This window comes from Notechis scutatus, chromosome 5 (genome assembly GCF_049901735.1).
Source record: "Notechis scutatus isolate UNSWTSFEM ecotype Mainland chromosome 5, rNotScu1.2, whole genome shotgun sequence".
NCBI lineage: Eukaryota > Metazoa > Chordata > Lepidosauria > Squamata > Elapidae > Notechis > Notechis scutatus.
The window spans coordinates 74537488-74558299 of NC_142013.1; the positions used below are offsets into that span (position 1 = coordinate 74537488).

At 36.5% G+C, this 20812-nt stretch overlaps 1 pseudogene; it reads right to left on the reverse strand.

Annotated features, from left to right (window-relative positions):
• Positions 1-18961: 18961 nt before the first annotated feature.
• On the reverse strand, positions 18962-20612 carry LOC113411746 (GTP-binding protein Di-Ras2-like; annotated as a pseudogene).
• Positions 20613-20812: the final 200 nt, after the last annotated feature.

The following is a 20812-nucleotide window of genomic DNA, read 5'->3' on the forward strand; positions in this document are numbered from 1 at the left end:
TTGAGAACTTATTTAGGAGAAACTTTGCTCTGAACCCCGCACTACTTTGGCAATGGCTGCATTGCCCTGGCAGACCGAGTTGGGGTGAATGTATGTGGGGTATCCACTGAATCTCAGAGAGGTATGTTTAACTGGAAGTGGCTCCAGCTCATTGAGAATGACCCCTTTGCTTATGAAGCCTCTGCCCGCTTCCCCCTCCCATCTCTATTCCTTTTCAGCCTTGCCAAGAGAAAGGGGTTAGCATTAGCCCCCACCCCTCCATCGCCAGCTAACCGGCTTCAAGGCTGGAAATCCTTTGCTTTTGCCTTCTGTCTTCCCTGGGGAAGGGGGAGGAGGAGGAAAGGCTGAGGAGAACAGCAGCGGTAGGCCATTCGGGGAGGCAATATGAGGCCATTCGGGAGGCAATAGGAGACAATGGGGAGGCAATATGAGGCTGTTCAGGGAGGCAATATGAGGCCGTTCGGGGAGGCAATATGAGGCCTTTCGGGAGGCAATATGAGGGTGTTCTGGGAGGCAATTACAGTGGCAGCAGTAGGCCATTGGGGGAGGCAATGTGGTGGCATTAAGCCTCGCTGTGTCCCCCCGCACTCCCTTTGGCCAAGCGCGGCATCCCCTCCACCATCAGCTTACCTTCTCAGGCTGCATGGGAGGCAGCTGGGCGAGTGAGAAAAGAAAGGCTCACCAAGCAGCGTGAAAAGGAGTGAATGGGAGGGGCGGGGCCAGTCAGCAACCGGTTCTACCGAATCAGTCTGAACTGGTAGACTCCCACCCAATTCTTACTATTTAAGCAATGCAACTTGATTGAGGGTAACTTTGTTTATCAATTTGTCAAAATTTCCATCATTACAGCCATTTTCTTTCAGTGTACAGGTGAGTGAATTTTCTATGAAATTAGATGAAAATATATTTCTGCATATCTCCATGATAAATTTGCAATAGCAACTCACAGTAATGAGAAATTGTTTAATTCCCTATTGTTGCTATTTGTGTTCTTGGTAATTAATATGCATGAGCTCTGTAAGCTAGTTGCTTTAAATTCTATATAGAGTTCTAAGATGTGTATAACAAAACACAAACAGAAGGAGACATCTTGTGGAAGTTATTAAAATGCAAAGTAGTCTTTTAAAATTATTTTAGGATAGAATCTTTTATTGAAAACTGAACAAACACAAAGTTGTATGCTAGGGATAGTGGAGGAGGACGTGGTTGGATGAAAGAGAAAATTTAGCTTTCCATTGACCCACTGCAGGACTATTGATCTTCTATAAGGCTCCTCTTTGTCTGAATAATCTTGGTTAGGATCTAATGAAAAACAAAAGATGGATAATCCTCTTAAATATGATGGATGAAATGTAATGGATGAAGGAAAGACAAACTGAACAGAGACAGATATTTTTTTTAATACAATTCTTGGTTGCACATTTAATCAGCTTTGCCCAGTTTCAAAAGGAAAACAGAATGTTTTTCTTCGAATGTTTAATGGCTTAACTGTGTCTAGAGATGGAAAATATTACATATTGAAATGAATTTCAGAATATGCTTAATATAGAAAAGACAATTCAGAAGCTAAATTTGAATATAAATCATCTTGCCACATTTTACTTACACTTTCCACTTAGATATCTGAATGGTGAAAGAAAGCATCTGCCGATGTTGAATTGTAATGCTTCACAGATTTGTTTTAATGTTTTCATGCTGTACTAGGCTGTTCTAGGGGGAAAAAGTATCAATATTTAAAATAACATTATTATGAGATCATAAATTGGCATTTTAAATACAAAAAAGATCAAGTGATTAATTAGCAAAACTGTTGAATGGAGTTTTAATGCAATCCACCTATCATTTGAAATGCTTTATTTAACAGCCAACTGCGTAACATTTTCTGAATTGTGTCATTTATGCTACACACAGATGACATCATAAAGTCTGCAACAAATCTCTGGTTTATAAATACGTGCCCTCAAAATTGTGCTGATCTAAAATGCATAAAATCAATATAATTCATGACAGACAAGACAATAAAATAGAATGACAATTTAAGAGTAAACATGCTAGTGGTTAGAATAACAGTATAACAGAGTTTATGCCTTAGAATTATTTATGACTTACTTTAAAATTACAGTTTATTTTTATTATTAACTGAATTTGAGGAATTTATTTATTTAAATAATAATTTATTAATAGTTTAACAATAATAAAAGATAAGACAAATTAAATTGAAAAAGAGACACAAAAATAAAAAGGGCTAAAAGAAAGAAAAAATAGTGAAAAGAAAAAGATTATGATGAAAGAACTCCATTATATCTTCATTTCTTCTTAAATAACAGATACAAATCAGAGGTGGTATTCAGCAGGTTCTGACCAGTTCTGGAGAACCGGCAGCAGAAATTTTCAGTAGTTCAGAAAATCAGCAGTATCCTTCCCCCAGGAGTGGGGAGGAAATGGAGATTTTACAGTATCCTTTCCCTGGTATGGGATGGAAATGGAGATTTTACAGTATCCTTCCCCTGCCATGCCCACCAAGCCACGCTCACCAAGCCATGCCATGCCCACCAAGCCACGCCCACAGAACCAGTAGTAAAAAAATTTGAATCCCACCACTGATACAAATGTCTCAATTCTCATAACTCAACTCTTATAGTCAATTATACACAAATCCAATAAGCAGAGTAACAGAATATTCTGTTGGAATAGAGTTGGAAGAAACTTTGAGGGTCTTGTAATCCACCTGCTGCTCAAGCAGGAAACTTTATAACATTTCAGACAAAGATTGATTGTCTTTTCTTTAAAACCTTCTGGAGGCAAGTTGTTCCACTGATTAATTGTTCCAACTATCAGGAAATTTTTCTTTAGTTCTAGGTTGTCTCAAAAGAGGCAACTGGAACTTCTTGCTTTTCTTTGAAAATATTTTGTTTCTCACCATGAAGCTTCTTCAGTTCTGATTGGATAGTGGGGAATAGGGTCCGCAGTGGCGCACATGGTAAGATGGTGGGCCTGCATACCACTGAGGTCAGCAGCTTGGCAGCTCAATTCCCATGAGCGAATAAACTGTGGAGGGACAAGACAGGAGCCTCCCCCAATTGCCTACCAGCATTCATGTGTCCAGCGGATAAAGATAACACTGCCTGAAAAAATTCCTTTCACAGAGGCAGCCAGCCACTTTGCTCATCCCTGGCTAACATGTGCCATATGCTAAATAAATAAATAAGTGGGGAAATGGAAGGATTTATATTCCTTGCAGACAGCTGGTCATTTCCATTATTTTAGAGAGTCATTGAGGTCACTTGGGGATTTGTCTGGGTATGGAGCCTTCTTGGAACTGTTGAAAGGACTGTATTGTGGAGTTGTGTTGTCTGCATGATGTTTTATGCCCTGTGTGAGGGCACAGGCTGTTGGGGATGAGTCAATGAGATCTATGTGATCTATCTATGAGCCTGTGTTCAACAATTCAACAGTGAAGGGACACTGGGAAGAAAACATCATTTTATTATGTAAGTATATACTTACATAATAAAATCATGTAAGTATATGCTTGTATGTTTGGGTCACTTAACCAAGCAATACAAGAGCTTCTGAAAGAAAATTGATCCAATATTAGAAAGATGCTTTAGCTTCCATTCTACTTTAGAAATGGTATGAAAGATAGAATGAATGTATGTCACATTCCTGTTAATTTTGCAAGCTTTAAATCTATAATAGTGCTTATATTGGTGAAACTTCAGCTCTAATCCAAAATTTGCTTCCATCTGGAAAACTCCTATCTGCCTCTAACATGACATATACTATTGCAAAAATTGTGATTTACTAGTGTATTGTGAAAATTTTTAAACTACATGGTCATTGTGCATCTCAACTGGTTTTGTGTATCGTACAAAATATGAAAGGCAATATTGGTAGAGGTATTGTAGAAAAATACTTGAAATTTTACTTAGCAATGGTTATGGATGGGCAATTTTGGAATTAGTATGTCAAAAAAGTAATAGAGACAAAGGGTAGCATTGATGTCAGATAGGTAATATATTATGAAAATGACTGGAAAATTATTTTAAATTTTTATGGGATTCTTCCTTCAGGGGACTATTGACCCAACTCAAAATGTCAGAAGACCATGCTGTCAAAGTTTGGAATTTGAACCATCAAAGTGGACAATATGGTCAGATAATTCTCCAGTGATCATAGCATGTAAATATGAGCCTGTTGATACAAGCTGATACATTGAATTTTTTGGGGAGAGGCAGGCGGGAGGGTATCAGGTTAAGAAAGCAGTAGGCAATGGTAGATTAATGTATAAACCAGTATTTCTCAACCTTAGCAACTTTAAAATATGTACACTTTAACTTCCTCCAGCCAGTTATATGGGATGGAAGATTCTCCATTTCTTAAACAAGGCAAACATGACATAGTCATAGCAGGTGGCAACTAGGTACTTTATAATCTGAGACAGCATAGTCCAGGTGTCTTCAAACTTGACAGTTTTAAGACTTGTGGACTTCAACTCCCAAAATTCCTCCTCCAGTCATGTTAGCTCAGGAATTCTGGAAATTGAAGTCTACAAGTCTTAAAGCTGTCAAGTTTGAAGACCCTTGGCATAGTCCATAAAGTTTAGCCAACACAGGTAGCCAAAGCCTTAACCTTTCCAGTATTCATCCTAACATACTGACATGTTTATTTTTCTACTTCTTTAAAAGACATTTTTCTTTATCTCTTTTAATTATTTTTGTCTTCTGCAGTCACAACATAAGCCTAAGATTGAAAATCAGGCTTGTTCATATGTTACATCTTTTCTATCCTATTCTATGGAGTAGAGGTTTGGTCTCTGACAGAAAGTCACTTGAAGAGTTTAGAAGCATTTGAAATGTGGATTTATAGGTGACTGTTATGTAGAAATTGGGTTGACAAAATCAGAAATGAGGAGATGATAAGCCACCTGGAAAAGCTAAGGGAAATAATCAAACCATAAAAAAAGCAAAAGTTAGAATATTTTGGACATGTGATGCGACACCTGTCCAAATATGGCATACTTCACTTAATCCTCCAAGGAAAGATGAAGGCAAATGAGGTCCAGGCAGAAGAAGAACATCATGGCTTCAAAATCTAAGGGACTGGTTTAGACAAAAATCAATAGCACTTTTTCGTGCATCTGTTGATAAAAATAGGATTTCCAACATGATCGCCAAGTCTGATGAGGGATATAGCACAAGAAGAAGAAGAATCATTTTCTGAGCTATCATATTCATTAGTACTATCAAATATAATGGCTTGTCTGAAAAAATAACTAAGCAAAGATGCTGAATTTGTTTAAAAAAATGTAACAGGCCCTTTAAAGACAAAGCTCTACCATGTTTTGTCAATAGGTCATTGCAAAAAAGAAAAAGAAAGAAAGAAAGAAAGAAAGAAAGAAAGAAAGAAAGAAAGAAAGAAAGAAAGAAAGAAAGAAAGAAAGAAAGAAAGAAAGAAAGATCACGAACATGTCAAAAGTGGAACAAAACCAACACATTTCTAACTCCTATATTGGGTGCTAATGTATTAAAATATTTCCTTTACTATTATTATTTTCACTAGTTTTTTTTTAAAGATTCTTGGCTGGATCCATATTCTCTTTCTTAAGTATTCACCTTATCAATCTAGCATCATGAAAAAAAAAATTAACATGTCAAAAAAAACCGTTTGTTACCGCTCTTTATCTTATGATATTCAATTAAGCTTAGTTTAAAGGTTATACATTTTTATTTAGTATATGTAAAGTAACAAACCTTATCTACCCTCTACTTTGAATTTACATATATATTATATACCGTTGACAGTTATATATTTCCAGCCAGATTGATAATATTTATTGCATTCATATATTTCAGTTCTGCTGTAAAACAGTATGAAATAAAGTTGGCAGGAAGCAGTGACTAGCATAAAAATAACTCATATTGTCATATGAGTGAATATTTCAGTGTAGATCTTCCCAATTAGATTTTGGTATTGTAACCAGATCTGAGACAAATAGGATCCGATATTTTTTCTAATAGAATCTGAAATCAATTAACCAGGACAATAGACACTGACACAGAATGTTGAGTACCAGAGCTGTTTTTGCCAATAGATCCCTTTCTACTTTCTGCTCACATTTTTTTTTTTTTTTGCCATCTATACATTGTATTCTTTGCTGAATTGCTCTAGATTCCTCCAACTGGAAAATCTGAAGGTAAAAGAAAGAAACTTTACCTAGTTGCATAGAATATTAAATTGCATCTTATGACTTTCATAAGGCCCTTTCAAAAGTTATATTTTGAATATGCAAGTATTTCATGTACTGAAAGTATAGGTTGGTCCATTTACCCACTGTTTTATGGAATGAAAAAAGAAATTTCTTTTCTGATTCAAGCTTGATATTTTTTACATGAATGAATGAAGGAAAAAAGGAATGGGTTATTAATCATAAAATAGCAAAACATTTCAATGTAGTTCCTTGGCACCACTATGGAAGGAGTTTGCCATTACTGCCTTTCAACATTTTCCCCCTTTCAATCCTAGTCTAATATACAACTGGGGATAAAGCCTGGGCTAATTATTCAGTAGATGATGTTCATGACTCAGTCAGTCAGCCAGAATAGAAGTTGAAGGGAATTTTGACAGCAAGTTATGCCTTCCATTTTCTGCCTTTCAAAGAAAAAAAAAGGAAGTCCTATTTGAACCTTGAAAGTTTAAAGTAAACATACAGTAATTGTTCAGATCTCAATTATTCTACTAAACTAGATGTTAGTTTAAAACCCTGTACTTCATTAGAAAAAAATAAGATACAAAGAAAATCTATTGTATCAAATGGACTCTGAACTGGCATTTTGAATGATTGAAGGAGTTTTAAAAAGAGTTTCATTTTTTTAAAACACATGTGACATGATAGGTTATCTATAATACAAAAACGATGATGAAAAAAATATCTGACAGCAAAATATACTGTAGAAATGCAATGAAAGGGGGAAGTATAGCAGAAATTACATCACAAATCTTGAAGGAAGAGAAATATTTCTTGGTGTATCATAAAATAGTTTCCAATTTATTTTCATTAAAATCGTTGCCTTTTATGGCTATACAACCTGCATACAAAAAGCAGATTGTTTTATCCTTTTGGCAAAAGTAAAGCTAAAATGCAAACCAGACTCCATATTATATACTTGAGATGAATTTGCAGCTTGATATTTGTGTAAATGTGTCTTTTGAGGTTTTAAGATGTTGGCATTGTGTTTAAATAAATTGCTTTAGCATGCACACCAAGCAGTTCAGTTCAATGTTAAATTTGTATTTAGTTTGGCTACTTCTTTTGAAGTACAAATTAGTATTGCAAGTTGGCAAAGGACTAATAACAGTGCTTCAAAACAGTTATATAAGATTCAGGTTTGTTCACCCCAAAAATAAAACACCCAGACACAAACTGAGCAACATGGTATATGCAGTACAATGCAGTGAGCCATGTGCAGATCTGTACCTTGGGGGGAAAAAACAACCACTTCATAAACACATAGCAAAATATAGGAGAAGAAACCCATCAGGATTAGATGCAGCAGTCCGTCTGCATTTAAAAGACAAAGACCACGCTTTTGAAGACAGCAAAGTCCATATTTTTGACAGCGAGGACTGCTGGTTTGAAAGAGGGGTCAAAGAGGCCATCTATGTCAAAATTTAACAGCCCTCTCTCAACAGAGGACGAGGGATATGACATCATCTATCTCCAGTCTAAAACACAGTCCTTTCAACAGTTCCAAAGGTTCCACACCCATTTGCACCATGACACAGATAAACCTCCAGGTGGCCTTAAAATCTTTCTAAAAGAATGCAAATGACCAGCTGTCTACAAGGAGTATAAATCCTTCCATTCCCCACCATCTAATCTGAGCTGAAGAAGCTTCTTGGATGAGCAGCAAAAAGTCTTCAAAGAAAAACCAGAATGGCCAGTTTCCTCTTGAAAAAGCACCTCTGGGATCCTCTATAAATCCCAAGTTGTCACATTCACAGAGTTCAACTTCTGAATTATTTTATTTCTCTAGGAATTTGTTGCAGAAAAAGTCTCTATTTTAAGAATTAAACTTTTAGAATCAACCTCTGCTGAAAAATGAGGAAGACCAGAGAAGTACTATTGTATCCCACTTTAACTTTGGCACTACATCTTTTGGCTGTGGAGTCCTTTCTAATGGTAATCTAATCCAGTTTTGTGATATATTTTAAAAAATCAGCAAGAAGAAACAGAATGGTTAAAATATAAGGAAAGCTCATTAAGTATTGTACTTTTACTCTCTTCTATGAAAAGACCCTCTTTTGTCACCCTAGTTTGGAGAAACCCAGTTGTTTAACAATTTGAAACTTTTTTAAAATGGGACTTATATGAGAACCATACTAGCAAACAACTCTTGAGCCTAAATGTTAAGATTATATTGACCATTATTTAGGCTGAGGGCAGAACTGAAATGACCTTATCTATTTTCTTCATTTAAGCTGCTAGGTTTAAGAATTTTCCTAATTATATCAGGACCTTGGAGTGGCCTTTTGGGGACATCATTTCTATAATGACAAAAGTGACAATATATGCCAGACAGCAGACAAAGAAGAAATAATGATGTGGATGATCTGAGCCAGGGGTGTCAAACTCCTGGCCCATGGGCTGGATGCATCATGTGCTGGCCCCATCCTTGGCCAGTTTAGCGAAGGGGGAAAAGTCCTGATACATCATGTGATGCTGCTGTGACAATGTGAGTTTGACACCTCTGATCTGAGGCAATGCAGCTTCTGAAGTGGTTAGAAAACCCATCAACTATGATGTAAGTAATCAGCATCAGAATACAAGGCTACAAATATTTTAAATAAGTGAATAAATCCAGTTGTTGTTTTTTTTTGCTGTGTTCTTAGGTATGAAAGATCCACCCATTTAGCACTGCAGCCTTTATTCTCTTCCAAAAGTATGAAATGAGAGCTAATGCCACCATGTTCCACATCCATGAAATCATAACATTTCAGAAAGTCATCCTTTTAAAAGCCACTCGTGGCATCAAATTTAAAATAATTTTTATTGAAAGGCACCCTCAAATTAAGTTATCTTTAAAAACACTTTCATTTTTTGCTGGTTTGTGCTATGTGAAGCACTGTTACATAAAGCTAGTTGCCATGCTGGGATGTATTGATAGCATGAAGTACTGCTAAGGAAATTGTGACCCTCCAAAGATTGCTGAATTAAGGCTTCCAGCAATCGCAGCTTGCTTAGCAAATATAAGTGATGCAAAGAGACATAGTTAGGATCCCCAACCTTGTTTTATAGCATAGAGTGGTTGTGTTGGCTGGTAGATAGTGACGAGATGTCTGAAACATCTGGAAGATCCTAGGGTGGAAATGAAAGGTATGCAGGCTGCAGTGATTTGCTCATCTGGAAGTAGACCACATTAATATCAGTAATGCTTTCATTTGAGTAGATACAGACAAATTATTGTCTTCATTGTGTATTTAAATTAAGTGTTGAAATCAATTGGAATCAAATAGATGATTTTATTTAGATTATGATCCTCAATCCTCCGTTCAATTTAATTTTCTGATTAGTGTACATGGGTTTATTCAGACAAATTGCAGGGTTCAAAATACTTTCAAAATCCAAGCAAAAATAATAAAAATAAGGAATAAAACACCACAAGCTTTACTTATTTCATTTAAGGTTATAACAAAAATGTTAGTAATTTACAGAATGTTAATTTTCTTCAAGTTCTTAACTCATTGGTTGTAGAATTTTTGCAGTATTGAATCTACAAAGAAGGAAGAAATGTATAATTTGTTTTTGTTTTTACAAATGAATAGTTTAGTGACTACAAATTACAAATGACCTTTTAATTTCTTCATGCTTTTAAAAGTAGCTTAAAGGAAACACAAATGTGAAATGCCTGCACTGTTCAAAGGAAAAGCAGTTCTGCACAAAATGATTAATGTCAAATCATTTGACCTTGAAGCTAATAAGAATTTGAGTGACAAGTCTGACACACAAACACACACCAAATGAAACTCTTGAAACAAATTAATAATGGCTACTTCATATTGTTTCTCACAATATTGTTTTAAGTCTTGCTAAGTTCAGTAACCTCAATTGTCTCTTGGCAAATATGTCCTCGGGGGCTGTAACAAAATTAGGAGCAAATTGGGAGGTTAAACTTTAGTTTCATTTAGCAGTGTAAGCTCACATTTGCAATTTACTAAGTCTGAAATTTTTAACTGAGATTCTAACAATGTTTTGCTATTTCTGAACTAAACAAACCTGTATAAAAAGTTCCTCCATACCCTTAAAGGTACAGACCTCAGATTTAATCAGAATAGATTAAATTTGAGAATGGATTGAACTTGAGAAAAAAATTATGCATAAACTGGTTTGTTTAAATTAATAGGAATGAATCAAATCACTCTCTTCAGACTCAAAATGCCTCTAGCTATGGTACTGTTCAAAGTGTTCCCAGCAGCAGTTTTAGAAAAGAGATTTAAGGGCATTCCATTTAAATCAAAATTTTGCCCAGGCAGAGAAGAGGTCAGTGAAAAAGTATTGTTACCTTTCAAACAAATGTAACTATAAAAATTAATTATTTATGGAAACAAGACCAAAGGATGCCCTTGTAAAAAATGTAATAACACGAATAAGTCCAAAAATACTGTATTATGGTTGGCCTTGATCATAGAAACTACTTAGTTGGCGTTGATCATAGAAACGGAAAACTTCAATGTACTATTTTGCTCAAAGAATAGATAACTGGATGAGATTAATGTTTTGCCGTATATGATGTGGATTCCATCTTTGGTAGGATTAGGTAAGTTATCTGGTTGCCAGAAAAAGCCTAGTTATTCTGTTTAGTCATCAATATTATTTCCCACTTGTCTATCACATATGTCTGTAGTGACTATTGTAATACAAGAAGGGGCCTATGTCTTGTGAACTCTTCCTCTAGATCTATGATTGGCCAAAGGTCATAAGGTCATAGTGATCATGTGTTTTTTTCCTCTTTCATACATGACATTGTTTGCTATGAATGTCTGTAGTAACAGATGGGACTTATTAACAGCATGTGAAGCAAATTTTAGGGTGCTTCAAGGCTAAAAATGTCTTTGTAGTTAGATGTGAAGGTCAACACGTGGTAACTCAATGGGGAATAAGCTCATCTCCCTGATGAGCTTCTTCCTATTGGAGAAAAAAAAAACCTAAAACATGCATAGAATTGCACCCACAGGGGAAAAAAGTGAATGGAGGAAAAGACTGACCTTGGAGAGAAAAGAAAACTTGGAATTCAAACAATTATTTGTATGCAAAGTTTATCAGCTGAGTTCTACCTACAACTTCCTTTGTTTTTCCTGAACGTAAGGATTACAGTCCCTCGAATGAATTGGGTACATTTATTTTCAAAGCTGTTTTTTTCTTTCTGCATATTTATAAAGATTTATAAGGCTTAATAGTTTTTATTAACTAAATAATCATGAATGAAGTGAATATGGATTTATACACACACACACACACACACACACACACACACACATATATATATATATATATATATATATATATATATATATATATATATATATATAATGTTCCTGAGAAAACGGAGTGGTCATTTTAAAAAGTTGTTACAATTATTAAATCTTTTAAATTTTAAATCTTTACTGTCTAGACCAGGTGTCACTTTTCTTTCTCTTCCCCAAACTCCACCAGAATGGCACAGCCTCTTGGAACAGGATGCCTTGAGGGGTCCCAAAGACTCATTTCTGGCAGAGTTTGGGGGAGAGAAAGAAAGACTTTTGCTGCTTTCCTTGCATGCAGCCAAAAGCATAAGAAGAAAGAAGTAGAAAGAAGCAGCCTGGTAGCCAGGTGAGGTGCATGGGGCGAGTGGGGCAAGTTCCTCCCCCTGCCCTTTCCCGTTCCCCTCACTACCTCGTATTGTTTGCAATGCAAGCGATGCAAGCCTTGTATTCCCGCGGCCATGTGGGCAGCGCAGCCTTGTGTTCTCACGCAGCCTGGATTAATTGCTTTGGGGGGGGGTGACATTTCTCTGCAGACCACCAAAATTTTGTCATGGACCACCAGTAGTCCCCAGCCCATTGGTTGGTGACCACTGGCCTAGATATTAGCTAGATGAAGGGCTACTGACAAGGGATGGAATGAACCTCACAAAAATTGGAAACAGTATATTTGGAAAAGGACTAGCTTATCTTCTTAGAATTTTAAACTAAAATTGAGGGGGGGCAATCTTCAAAACTTTTAGAACTTAATTCCAAACAAAAATCACTAGGTAACCAATTATATAAGGATGTAGGGATTAAAAAGGGAGGAGGAGGAGAAGAAAAGGAAAAATAAAGTGAAGCAAAGAGTGATTGAAAGGATGAAAAACCCAGATACAAAGTAGGAGATATAAGGAACATACCCAAGACCCATAAAGGACTGAAAGGCCTATACACTCAAAGTATAGGAAAAAAATCAGGGTTTACTTGAAATACTAGTACATGAAGGTAAATATGAAATAGTTGCCATTACTGAAACATGGTGGCGTGAAACTGATGAATGGAATGTCATCAGTTTGGAAAGATACAAACTATTCAAAAGAAACAGGCCTAACAAAAAAGGAGGTGGAGTTGCATTATATATAAAATATCAGTACATCTCTACAGAAATACACAAAACCAAGGATGAAAAGCTCCTAGAATCCATATGGGTCAATAGAAAAGGAAAAAAAAATGACATTGCTATAGGTGTATACCATAGGCCACCTAACCAAGCAGAAGAAATAGATGAATTTTTTGCTAAACAACTAACAAATGTATGTAGGAAATATACCACAGTAGTAATGGGAGACTTTAATTACCCTGATATCAACTGGAAAAAAATCTCTGCAGCAAGTGGGAAGTCAAACAGATTCCTAACCAACCTAGCTGACAACTTTGTCATCCAAAAGGTAGAGGAGGAAACTAGAGGAAAAACTATACTAGACCTAATTCTTACGAATAGAAAATAAATGATAGAGGGACTTGAAACTTTGGGTGAGAGTGACCACATCATATTGGAATTCAATATAATGCAAACACAAGCAATAGAATATAATACAGCCAGTATCTAAAATTTAAAAGAGCTGATTTTAACAAACTCAGAGAGAGCTTAAGAAAAATTCCATGGATGAAAATCCTAAAGAGGAAAACAACTCAAGAAGCATGGGAAACTCTGAAAAACGTGATCATAAAAGCCCAATCTAGCATGATACCACTGAAAAAAAAGCCCCACAAGAAATCCAAGAAGCCAGCATGGTTACACAAAGATCTCTCTGATAAACTAAAAGACAAAAAGGACCAATAAAAAAAAATGAAAAGAGGGATACATAACTAAGGAAGACTGCCCACATATAGGCCGAATCTGCAAATACAAAGTCAGGAAAGCAAAGGGTCAGAATGAACAAAGTCGAAGATAATTAAAACAATTTCTTTCAACATATAAATAAAAAAAAAAAAATCAAGGAAACAGTAGGTCCAATTAAGATAGAAGATGGTAAGGAAGTAACAGGCAGTAGAGAGAAAGCAGAACTGCTTAACTCATTCTTTATAAGAGTGTTCACACAAAAAGAAATTAAAGCACAACCTATCAAAAACCTAACTGGAAAAGACAGACTAGAAATAAAAATTAAAATAAACAAGAAAATGGTTAAAGAACCCCTATCTGAGCTTAACGAATATAAATCACTGGAAACTGATGGTTTGTAACCCAGAGTTCTGATGGAGCTGGCAGTTGTTATCTCAGAAACATTGTATCATATCTTTCAAAAATCCTAGAATACCCGGGGAATTACCTGACGCTTAGAAAAGAGGTGGCTGACGTGGTTCCCATCTTCAAAAAAAGGGTAAAAAAACCAGACCCAGGAAACTACAGACCAATCACCCTAACATAAATATCTGGGAAAGTACTGGAAAACATCAAAAACAGATCTGCAAGCATCTAGAAACAAATAAAATCAGAGGTGGTATTCAGTCAGTTCTGACAGGTGCTGGAGAACCAGTAATGGAAGTTTTGAATAGTTCGGAGAACCGGCAAATACCACCTCTGACTGGCCCCGCCCCCATCTATTCTCTGCCTCCCGAGTCCCAGCTGATCAGCTAGGTCTTCTTTTGTTGCCCTGCACAGTAGAATGGAGCTGGAAAGCAGGTTAGTGGGGTGAGGAGGGAATGGGGATTTTACAGTATCCTTCCCCTGGGGTGGGGTGAAAATGGAGATTTTGCAGTATATCCTTCCCCTAGAGTGGGTTGGAAATGCAGATTTTACAGTATCCTCCCCCTGCCAAGCCCACCAAGCCACACCACACCCACCAAGCCACGCCCACAGAACCGGTAGTAAAAAAAATTGAATACCACCACTGAATAAAGTTATAATTAAAAGCCACTGTGGGTTTGTTAAAAATGGATCATGCCAAACCAATCTTATTTCATTCTTTGACAAAGTGAATAAATTAGTAAACCAGCAAAATGCTGTGGACATAGTATACTTAGATTTCAGTAAGGCATTCAACAAAATAGACCACAACCTATTTCTTGGGCAATAGACAGCCCCACCGCCAGATGGATTGGTAATTGGCTGACAAACCATACTCAAGGAGTTGTCCTTAATGGTACTACATATCCATCTTAGGCTGAGTACTATTCAATATCTTCATAAATGACTATGAAGGGAATAGAAAAGGAACTCATCAAATTTACAGATAACCCTAAACTGGTAGGAATAGCCAACATTCCAGAAGACGAGCTTAGGATCCAAAAAGATCTTGACAGACTTGAAAAATGGTCCCTATCCAACAACATGAAATTTAATGTGGAGAAAAGCAAGTTTTACACTTAGGCAGGAAAAAAACAAAGGTACCAGTTCAGATTAGGTGCAGCCTGGCTCAAAAACAATAGCTGTGAGAGGAACCTTGGAGTCCTAGTGGACAATCACTTAAGTCAGTCAGCAGTGTGTGGCACCAGCCAAAAAAGCTAACTGATTGAATAAACAGAGCATAGAATCAAAATCACATGAAGTATTAGCACCACTTTATAGAACCTTAGGAAGGCTATACGTGGAATACTGCATCCAGTTTTGGTCACCACATTACAAAAAAAGATGTTGAGACTTTTGAAAAAGTGCAAACAAGAGCAACTAAAACAATTATAGGCCTGGAATCTAAAATAAATGAAGAACAGTTGCAGGATTTGGGTTTGGCTAGTCTAGAGAAAAGAAGAATTATGATATCAGTATTGTATTCCAGTATTTGATGGGTTGCACCTGTAGGCAGGACAAGAAACAATGGATGGAAACTAATCAAGGAGAGAAGCAATGTGGAACTAAGGAGAAACTTCTTAATAGTGAAAACAATTAACCAGTGAAACAGCTTGATGTAAGAAGTTGTAGATGCTTCATCACTGGAGGGTTTTTTTAGAAGAGACTGGACAATCATTTTTCTGAAATAATATAGGTTCTCTTGCCTGAACAGGGGGTTGGACTAGAAGACCTCGAAGATCCCTTTCAGTTCTATTCGGATTGATTGATTGACTAAGAGTCAGCAGGTTAATTTGTGAGACACAGTCTTAAAACAAGGTTTGCAAGCTGTAGTATAGCTTTTGGAAGGAAGAGTTCTGTGCTACTTTAAAATTAAAGGAATGAAGTAACAGCCTATTGGCAAAAAAATAATAATTTGTGAGTTTAGGGATTGTAATATTGTAATATTAGCATTTCAAAAGAGAGTATAGATGAGAATTATCTTCCTTGGAGTGTATCATGTAGGGGGCGTGCATAAGCGCATCAACATGCCTACCGTCCTTGTCCTATTGTTTCTTTTATTTTTCTTATATGTATCCATGTGTTCATAACTATGTTTTTACTTATACCTATTATCTTGTAAGCAATTGACAAACCAAATAAAATAAAATAAAAAATAAATCATAACTGTGACATGATGCCAGTTCAGTACAATGTCTCATAAAATCTCTCTCTCTCTCTCTTTCTCTCTCTCCTCAAGCCTGATACACACGATTAAAAAGAATCTAATACACAAGCCTGAGGGTGGCACATGAGATTCTGCCAAAACGTCGCTATAACTTTAAAAGCACAACTATTAAGACGAAGAAACCTAAATACCATACATATAAATACCTGTGAAAACATAAGAATATGTATGTATGTATGTATATATGTGTGTATGTGTGTATGTGTCTGTCTATCTATCTATCTATCTATCTATCTATCTATCTATCTATCTATCTATCTATCTATCTAAAACATTGTATTGTATTAATAATTGCTACATTATACCGTACCACCTTTATATTACATGCTGAAAAGGTTGGTTAGATATGATTTGGTCAGATTTTATTTTCAGATATTATGCTTTTAAGTAGTTTACAGTGTCAGAAATCCTTCAGAAATCTGGGTTCTCATTTTACTGATCTCGGAAGGATGAAAGGCTGAGTCAACCTTGAGCTGGTGAGAACTGAACTGCCAAACTGCTGGCAACTAGCAGTCAGCAGTCTGCAATACTACATTCTAACCACTGCACCACTACGGCTCTTATATATGCATATACTCCTGATTTTATTTATGATCGATATTACTAAGTGTAGAAATAGACACAGGTGTTAAGGAACACATGCATGATCTTGCAGAACCACTATATGCTTAAAAACAAGGATTTATCAATGTGAAATAAAAAAGGTTACATCAAAGTCATTGAACTGCAGTTCTATAGTCACTTCATTTTCTAACAGTTGAATGTGCTTAAAGACCAGCAAGTGCTGTCAATTTTATCTGCCCTTCTCAAACTTAAGGTTAACTGACTATGGTAACTGAATTTAAAAAAAATCTGCTTCCCTTTCCCTTCCCATGCCACCACTGATCTGTTATGTTGATGACTCATTTGGGAATGGGTAGGAAAGGGAATATTCAAGCGTTAAGCATAATAAACAACACTATTTACCTTTATGCAATGTAGAGATATATTTAATTACAATGTTTTTTTCTGGAAAAAATAGAGAATTGGCAAATGCATTTAAAGATTTTCTTAAGGCATGTGCACTCTCCTGAGCTATCTCTAGTTTACAGGTTGGTGAAGACAAATGTGCAGAATGCTGCAATAAATGAACTTCCCAGCAACATTAAATGCCATCCACAAATAATGACAGGTGAATTGGGGTAATAGTCTTACTGTCATGGAGAATGTGATAATAGAAGAAGAAGGTGTTAAGGTTGAGCAGCAGGAAGTACCATTTATCCTCATCTTATTATTCTGTAATGCCTCCTTAACTCGTATTATCTTCAACCCACAGAGCACTCTACAAGTCAAAGAAAAGACATGGATTACTTCAGGACAGCAAATAGCTATAGGAAAAGGATTTATTTATTGTGCCTTCAAATCATTTTTGACTCCTGCCAGCTCTGGACTACATTTTCTGGGCAAGATTTCAGAAGTGGTTTGCCCTTGTCTTCTTCCTAGGGCTGAGAGAGAATAATAGTGCAAGGATCCTCAACTGACTTCATACCTATGGTTGGACTAGATCACACAGTTTCTAGCTTAGTGTCTTAATCACTACATCAAACTGGCTATAAGTAACCACTCTGAATTCAAGGCTGTCTTCTTGTTTTTAAATCTAGAACTTGTACAGTTCTGTTCTTTTTGCTTATTGGCTGATTCTTGCAACTCTTCCCATACAAAGGTTAGCGCAGATAAGAACTGAGAAGAATTCTATCTGCTTTCTTCTCTGTCAACATAGGAATTAGACTGAGTGCAAGGTGCCAGATCACTTGGTTTCTACACAAGTAACTGCTTTGGAACAGAATAGCTTGTTTGAATTTGTTAGAGACTTGGCAAATGGAGTCTCACTAGTGGAACCCCTCTTCAAAGGATTTCCAAGTTAAACAATAACTATGGTAGGCTAGTATAGTTCAAAATAGCAAAAGCACTTAGACTTATATTCCACTTCATAGTGCTTTACAGCCCTCTCTAAGTTGTTTGAAGAGTGAGCATGTTGCCCCCAACATGGATCCTCATTTTACTGACTGGAAGGATGGAAGGCTGAGTCAACCTTGATCCGGTGAGAACTGCAATAGTACATTCTAACCACTACACCACCACAGCTCTTCTTCTATCCATCTAAGGAATTTTTAGCCCTTCTACCAAAAAGTTCTCTCTCTGGTCCAGAGGTGCCAATCCTAAAATATAAAGGATAACTGTAAGTACACAGTTGCAAATGAGAGAAGATTTAATTAAGAATTTTCTTATAAAAATCAATCCATTCAAATGTGTAGATATAAAAATAGTTTACTGAGAAAAAGTATAGAGAGAATAAAGGCAATTATCACACATAGATAATTCCAAATATAAGTCAAATGCTGTATTAGGTTTTTGGAAAAGTACACATGTTCTTAGTGCTGATTTTAAAAAAGTAAAAGGTTAAAATATTCAATTGTAGAAAATCTAGGTTTATGCCAACCTTTGATTCTTGGGCATTTCCTGTCATCTGAACCTAGTGACTTCTTTTCCGGCACCAAACATGAAAATGATGATATTGGCATTATTTTGAAAATCATGTGGTACAAAGATTGTTTGGAGGGAGAAGAATATTCTATCATAATTTACTAGATTCTCTGCATGGATTGCTTCTGTGACTATGTAGACAGACAAGACAGACTATGTAGACAAGGAAGAAACTGACCACAGAATGTGAGAACATATCATGTGGCCAGCATGAAGCCGAAAGCTTGAAAAAATAAACATTTGGTCTTGGTGACAATTGGATCCTGCAGCATTATCCTGGGACATGTATATGTGCCTTCATTCGTGACATACTTTGCCATTAATTTATAAAGGATTTATTTATTTTAGTCATATACAAGGTATCAAATGTATCTCACCTTATAGAACTCATGCTTCTGCGAATATACTTTTGTTGCTGCAGACTAACCATCCACCCACAGACTTAGATTTCTTGTCTTTTCCAAATTAAGGAGCCCTTCAAAAAGCTCCTGAGGTTCATTTAAGCTGAAGTCTGCATGAAAGAGCATTTCCACTTAATAGCAAGGACTTCTTCACTGGTGCCCAATTCTCTCTGGGTGTCATAACTCTTCCTTCAGCATAATTGGGACTTTTGAATGTCTCCTTTGAGCTGAGAGATCTGTTCATAGATTGATAAAAGCTTTTCTACTGGCTGTCTGCTGGTAATAGAATATACCAAAATGAATGTATAACCTTTAGAAATGGAGAGTCTCTGCATTGCAGGGAACTGGTGTCTTGCAGTAGTGTTTGTGATCTGAAGAATACAGAAGTTCGTGTCACATCACCTAGCAATAAGAAACTTCAGAAGTGGGAATGTACATCTTTCAGAAAGTCCTCTTTGTGAAATGAAGTACCAAAGAGTCCTTACCAATACCAGCCACTCCAAACACAACCACTCTAGTAATCAGTACTTTACTGTAGTATCCTGCTTGTACAGTTGGGACCCGGTGAAAAATCTTGAAATGGTGAACAGGCCTGGGGAGAAGAGAATTCAAAACAAAACATAACCAAGCTTAGAGAGAAAGACCTTTGTGTGGAAGCTGTTTTCCATTCAAAGAGTCTGCATGCAGGGAAGATTCCATTCCTTCTTTAGTTGAAGTTCTTAGGGTTAATCTTGCAAAAAGGACAGTCATTTTCACACACGCAAACCTCCACAAAAGCCATTAAGCAAGAATCTAAAGCAATGTTTTTCTATTGAATGAGGCAGTGATGGGATTCTACTTTTTTTACTACCAGTTCTGTGGGTGTGACTTGGTGGGCGTGGTGTGGCTTGATGGGCGTGGCAGGGAAAGGTTACTGTAAAATCTCCATTCCCACCCCACTCCAGGGGAAGAGTACTGTACAATCTCCATTCCCTCCCCACTTCTGGGGGAAGGTTACTGCAAAATCCCCATTCCCTCCTCACCCCACTAACCTGCTTTCCAGCTCCGTTCTCCTGTGCAGGGCAACAAAAGAAGACCCAGCCGATCAGCTGGGACTCGGGAGGCAGAGAATAGATGGGTGGGGCCAGTCAGAGATGGTATTTGCCGGTTCTCCAAACTACTCAAAATTTCCATTACAGGTTCTCCAGAACTGATCAGAACCTGCTGAATACCACTTCTGGAATGCAGAATTTGGGGAGTTGAAATATTCTCATATGGAAATTACTGTCATCCTGGACTAAATCAAAGAGCAGAAAGACATATTTCTTTATACAACAAGAAACTTAATCTGCCAATTTTACCAACATTATTTCTTGGCCACTATATTAAGAAAGGAGCAGAAACAGGGCATAATTATATTTTAAGAAATTATAAGTTAGATAAAACAGCTTACTAGAGCAGGTACTTAGCTTGGTGCCCACCAGATATTTTCTCAGGATACTGTGCTAGAGAAGCTAATTCTGAATACAAAATAAGTGGGAAGGGCAGATCATATTTCAGACTAAGAATATTTGGTTAGTCCTTACTACTCTGATAATGCACTGGTTTTTTTTGTCCTGAATGAAACAAACCTAGAAATTTGTGTCAGGTGCAATTGCAGTAGATGTTGCTGAATAATTTCTCTGAATATCATTGTTTCCTCCATAAAGATAATTATTGTTAAAAGGAAGCAGGAGAACTGATGAGTCTAAAGTAATAAACAATTATCAAGTGACCTCAAGAATTTATTCTATTCAGTTCAATAATTCATGAAAGAATTGTAAACTATCAGAAGCTGCATAAGGTTGATTCACTAATTATTCCTCCTCCTCTATTTCCAATTTTGTTTTTCTG